Source organism: Trichosurus vulpecula, chromosome 5, assembly GCF_011100635.1.
Source record: "Trichosurus vulpecula isolate mTriVul1 chromosome 5, mTriVul1.pri, whole genome shotgun sequence".
Classification (NCBI taxonomy): domain Eukaryota; kingdom Metazoa; phylum Chordata; class Mammalia; order Diprotodontia; family Phalangeridae; genus Trichosurus; species Trichosurus vulpecula.
The window spans coordinates 75,888,040-75,894,641 of NC_050577.1; the positions used below are offsets into that span (position 1 = coordinate 75,888,040).

General features: G+C 39.1%; 1 pseudogene; it reads left to right on the top strand.

Annotated features, from left to right (window-relative positions):
• Positions 1–1,812: 1,812 nt before the first annotated feature.
• On the top strand, positions 1,813–5,773 carry LOC118850899 (annotated as a pseudogene).
• Positions 5,774–6,602: the final 829 nt, after the last annotated feature.

Consider the following 6,602-nt stretch of genomic DNA (forward strand, 5'->3'; position numbering starts at 1 on the left):
CTTAGCCTTTTGTTGTTGTTGTTCAGTTGTGTTCTCTCTTTGTGATCCCACAGACCATAAATGGCCAGGCCCTTCTGTCCTCCACTCTTTCTCAAAATCTGTCCAAGTTCATGTTTCTTGTTTCCATGACACTACCTGTTTATCTCATTATCACCTTTTCTTTTTGCCCTCAATCTTTCCAACATCAGGGTCTTTTCCAATGAGCACCATCTTCTCATTACATAACCAAAGTATATAGCTTCAACTTTAGCATTTGACCTTCCAGAGAATAGCCTGAATTAATATCATTTAGTATTGGCTGCTTTGACCTCCTTGCTTTCCAAAGGACTGTCAAAAGACTTCTCCGACACCACAATATGAAAGTGTTGATCCTATGGTGCTCTGCTTTTCGTATAGTCCAACTCTCACAGCCATACATTACTGCTGGAAAAATCATAGCTTTTGGGGCAGCTAGGTGGTGCAACGAGTAGAGCACCAGCCCTGGAGTCAGGAGGACCTGAGTTCAAATTTGACCTCAGACACTTGACACACTTAGTAGCTGTGTGACCTTGGGCAAGTCACTTAACTCCAGTTGCCCTGCCTTCCCCCCTCTAAAAACAAAACAAAACAAAAAAAAAAAACAACAACAAAAAAAGAAAAATCATAGCTTTGATTATGTGGACATTTGTTGGTAAGGTGATGTCTCTGCTTTGTAGTACACTATCCAGATTTGCCATAGCTTTCCTTCCAAAGAGCAAGAGTCTTTAATTTCATGACTGCATTCACCATATACAGTGATCTTTGAACCCAAGAATATAAAATCTGACATTGCTTCCATTTGTTGTTTCTATTTGCCAGATGGGACCAGTTGCCCATATCTTGTTTATGTCAAACTTCAAGCCAGCTTTTACACTTTCCTCTTTATGCTCATCAAGAGGCTTCTTAATTCCTCTTCACTTTCTGCCATAAGAGCCATATCTATATATCTGATATTCTTGATATTTGTCTCAGCAACCTTAATTCAAGCTTTTGATTCGTCCAGCTTGGTATTCTGCATGATGTACTCTGCATAAAAGTTATATAAATAAGGTGATAATACGTAGCCTTGTCACACTCCTTTTCCAATGTTAAACTAATCAATTGCTCTATGTTCAGTTCTAATTATTGCATTTTGGCCTGCACACAAGTTTCTGAAGAAACAACAAAATGAAGGAAGGTAGAGACTAATATAGTTTTGTCAGAATAACTTGCTGGTCCTAATAAGCACTCATTCAATAACCCAGAAGGTGACTCTACACATGAATGTCACCAAATGGTCAAAATAGAAATCAGATTTATCATATACTTTGCAATCAAAGGTGGAGAAGCTCTCTATAAACAGTTAAAACAACACCTGGGACTGACCGTGGATAGATCATGACTTTCTTATAGCAAAATCCACACTTACATTGAAGAAGGTGGGAAAAATCATAAGACCATGTAAGTATGACCTAAATAACATCCCTTATGAATATTAAGTGGAAAGGATGAATAGATTTAAGAGATTAGATCTGGTAGATTGAGCACTTGAAATCAATAGACAGAGGTTTGCAATATTGTACAGGAGGCAGCAACCACCACCACAACAAAGCATTACAAAGAAAAGGAAGAACAAGAAAGCAAAATATTTTTCCGATGTTGCTTTATAAATAGTTGAGTAAAGAAGGAAAGTGAAAGGTGAAGGAGAAAAGGGAAATGTATACCCAACAGAATGTTGAATTTCAGAGAAAAGCAAGGAGAGATAAGATGGTTTTCTTAAATGGGCAATGCAAAGCAATAGAAGAAAACAATAAAATGGGAAAGACAAGAGATCTCTTCAAGAAAGTTAGAGATATTAAGGGGATATTCCATGTAAAAATATGGGCACGATAAAAGACCCAAAAATGGTAGGCATTTAACAGAAGCAGATGAAATTAAGAAGAGTTCATAAGACTACACAACAGAACTATATAAGAGAGATCTTAATATCACCAATAACCAAGATGGTATAGTTGCTGATCTAGAGCCAGATGTTCTGGAGAATAAAATCAAGTTGGCCTTAGAGTGCATTGCTAACAATAACACTGGTGGAGGTGACAGAATTTCAGCTGAACTATTTAAAACCCTAAAAGATGATGTTAAAATGCTGAACTCAATACGGCAGGAAATTTGGGAAACTCAACAGTGGCTACTGGATTGGAAAAGTTCAGTTTACACTCTAATCCTAAAGAAGGGCATTTTCACAGAATTGTTCAAATTATTGAACAATTACATTCATTTCACATGCCAGTAAGGTTATACTTAAGATTCTGCAAGCTAGATCTCTACGGCCAAGATGGCGGCTGGTAAGCACGGACTAGAGTGAGCTCCGTACCCGAGTCCCTCCAAAAACCTATAAAAAAGGGCTCTGAACCAATTCTAGAACGGCAGAACCCACAGAACAGCAGAGGGAAGCAGGGCTCCAGCCCAGGACAGCCCGGATGATCTCTGGGTGAGCTCTATTCCACACGGAGCTGGGAGCTGGGAGCTGGGAGCTGGGAACGGAGTGGAGCAGAGCCCAGCCTGAGCGGCGTGGACGATCCAGGCCAGAAGCCGGGTGGAGGGGGCCCTAGCGCCCTGAGTATGTGAGCTGCGGCAGTTACCAGAGCCCTCGACCCACAAACACCAAAGACTGCGGAGAAGGTTAGTGGGAAAAGCTGCGGGAGTGGAAGGAGTTCGTGGTTCGGCTTCCAGCCCCAGGGGCAGCGGAGGTGGGGCAGCTACAGCTGTTGTTACTTCCAGCTCCAGGCCCACCTGGTGGGGGGAATTAAGTGGCGGATCACAGCAGGGGTGCACAGCCTGCCGAAGATCTGAGCCCAGTCTGGACTGGGGGTCCTTGGGGAAGGAGGAGTGCGGCTCTGACAGAGCTGGCACCTCCCCCCCAAACGTAGAACATAGAACTCTGTAATCTACAAGCAGTCATACCCCACTGAAAAACTCAAGGGTCAAGTTAGTTGGTTGGGAATATGGCCAGGACGCGAAAACGCGCCCAGATTCAGTCTCAGACTTTGGATTCTTTCTTTGGTGACAAAGAAGACCAAAACATACAGCCTAAAGAAGACAGCAAAGACATAGAGCCTACAACCAAAGCCTCCAAGAAAAACATGAACTGGCCCCAGACCATAGAAGAACTCAAAAAGGATTTGGAAAAGCAAGTTAGAGAAGTAGAGGAAAAATTGGGAAGAGAAATAAGAAGGATGCGAGAAAACCATGAAAAACAAGTCAATGACTTGCTAAAGGAGACCCAAAAAAATACTGAAAAATACACTGAAGAAAACAACACCTTACAAAATAGACTAACTCAAATGGCAAAAGAGCTCCAAAAAGCCAATGAGGAGAAGAATTCCTTGAAAGGCAGAATTAGCCAAATGGAAAAGGAGGTCCAAAAGACCACTGAAGAAAATACTACTTTAAAAATTAGATTGGAGCAAGTGGAAGCTAGTGACTTTATGAGAAATCAGGATATTATAAAACAGAACCAGAGGAATGAAAAAATGGAAGACAATGTGAAATATCTCCTTGGAAAAACCACTGACCTGGAAAATAGATCCAGGAGAGATAATTTAAAAATTATTGGACTACCTGAAAGCCATGATCAAAAAAAGAGCCTAGATACCATCTTTCAGGAAATTATCAAGGAGAACTGCCCTGATATTCTAGAGCCACAGGGCAAAATAGAAATTGAAAGAATCCATCGATCGCCTCCGCAAATAGATCCCAAAAAGAAATCTCCTAGGAATATTGTTGCCAAATTCCAGAGCTCCCAGATCAAGGAGAAAATACTGCAAGCAGCCAGAAAGAAACAATTTGAATATTGTGGAAACCCAATCAGAATAACCCAAGACCTGGCAGCTTCTACATTAAGAGATCGAAGGGCTTGGAATGCGATATTCCGGAGGTCAATGGAGCTAGGATTAAAACCTAGAATCACCTACCCAGCAAAACTGAATATCATGTTCCAAGGCAAAATATGGACTTTCAATAAAATGGAGGACTTTCAAGCTTTCTCAGTGAAAAGACCAGAACTGAATAGAAAATTTGACTTTCAAACACAAGAATCAAGAGAAGCATGAAAAGGTAATCAAGAAACGGAAATTGCAAGGGACTTACTAAAGTTGAACTGTTTTGTTTACATTCCTACATGGAAAGATGATGAGTATGATTCATGAGACCTCAGTATTAGGGTAGTTGAAGGGAATATGCATATATATATATGCATATATATATGTTTATGTATATATATAAGTGAATGTGTATGTATGCATGTATCTATGTGTATATGTATGTATGTGTATGTATGTGTATATATATATATATATATATGTAAAAGAAAGAGAGCAGACACAGGGTGAGTTGAGGATGAAGGGAAGATAGCTAAAAGAAATAAAAAGAAATTAAGGGATGAGAGAGTAACTTACTGAGAGAGGGATATAGGGAGAGATAGAATGGGGTGGATTATCTCCCATAAAGGTGGCAAGAGGAAGCAGTTCTAGGAGAGGAGGGGAGTGGGCAGGTGAGGGGGGAATGAGGAAACCTTGCTCTCATCAGATGTGGCCTGAGGGGGAATACCATACATACTCAGTTGGGTATCTTACCCCACAGGAAAGAAGAGGGAGGAAGATAAAAAAAAAAATAAAAGGCAGGGGGATGAGGGAGGGGAGGGCAGATGGGGGTGGAGGTAATCAAAACAAACACTTTGGAAAGGGGACAGGGTCAAGGAAGAAAATTCAATAAAGCGGGATGGGTTGGGAAGGAGCAAAATGTAGTTAGCCTTTCACAACATGAATCTTGTGGAAGGGTTATACATAATAATACATGGGGGGGCCTAGGTTGAATTGCTCAACTTCTTAGGGAGGGTGGGTGGGAAGGGAAGAGGGAAGGGAATTTGGAACTCAAGGTTTTAAAATCAGATGTTCAAAAACAAAAAAAACTTTTTGTATGCAACTAAAAAATAAGATACACAGGCAATGGGGCGTAGAAATTTATCTTGCCCTACAAGAAAGGAAGGGAAAAGGGGATGAGAGGGGAGGGGGGTGATAGAGGGGAGGGCTGACTGGGGAACAGGGTAACCAGAATATACGCCATCTTGGAGTGGGGGGGGGAGGGCAGAAATGGGGAGAAAATTTGTAATTCAAACTGTTGTGAAAATCAATGCTGAAAACCAAATTTGTTAAATAAATAAATTGCATTAATTAAAAAAAAATAAATAAATACTAAATTTAATTTATACTTTAAAAAAAAAAATCTCATCTCTACAAGAAGCCTCTCAGAATCTTAATCTTAGTTCGCTGCCTTTGAGATTAGTTCCAAACTATCCTGTATACATTTTGTTTGTGTATCACATGTTGTCTCCCCGTTAGTTTATAAGCTTCTTGAGATCAGAGACTGTTTTGGTCTTTCTTCCTATGCCTAACATACCTGGCACATAGTAGGTGCTTAATAAATACTTGTTCATTTGAAAAAAAAACAAACAAACAAAAAAAAGATTCTGCAAGCTATGCTTTAGCAATATGTGAGCCTAGAATTACCAGAACAGGCTAGTTTTCAAAGAGGGAGAGGAACAAGAGACCAAATTGCCAACATTCACTGGATTATCTAGAAAGCAAAGGAATTCCAGGAAAGAAAAAACACAAACTTCTGCTTCATTGAGTAGACTAAAGCCTTTGGCTGTGTTCATTTTTTTCTTTCTAATGCACCACAACATTCAACTCTAGTAAATTCAACCCTAGGAATTTAGCATATGCTATCAAATTTTGTTATCTGTCTTCTCTATAAGACTATACAGTCTCTTCATATTTCCGAATGGGTAATACTCCAGGTAAAACATTTCTTGGTGTCAGAAAACCATAAGTTCAAATCCAGTCACAGATACTTACTAGCTCTGTGACCCTGGACAAGTCATTTAACTTCTATCTCAGCTTCTTTATCTGTAAAATAAGTATAATAATATCACCTTTCTCCCAGGACCGTTGTGAGAATAGAAAAGAGATAATATTTGCAAACCTTAAAGCACTATATAAATGCTATCTATCATCTTAAACTCAACTATTACTATTATAACTATTTGAGGGATGGGGCTTTGTAACTCCATGATCTAAAATGTAAGAAGGACTAAATAAATGTTGGTTATCAGGAATGATGACCTAAGTACTGAGCAGATGTATCGGTTCAGGGATTATGTTGGAAGGGGAGGAATATGTAGGATTAACAAGGGAGGTTTTTAGTGGAAAGGGATCCCTTATAGACAAAATATCATAAAAGCTGAATACTCAATAATATTTGTTGTTAACAAAACCTATGATAGACATATATACATATGAGTAATTATGTACATATGTAAGTATATATATATATATACATATATATGTATGTATATGTATGTGCACAGACAAAGTCAACAGAGGGAAATCTATCTGTGTGTATGTAAATATGTATTTATGTGTATACAGAAATATATGTATACATACTCATACATACACAATTGTGTATGCACACATACATATATACACACATATACATATATGCTACATAATTTGCTATATGCATGGGTGCATGTACCCTGTTTT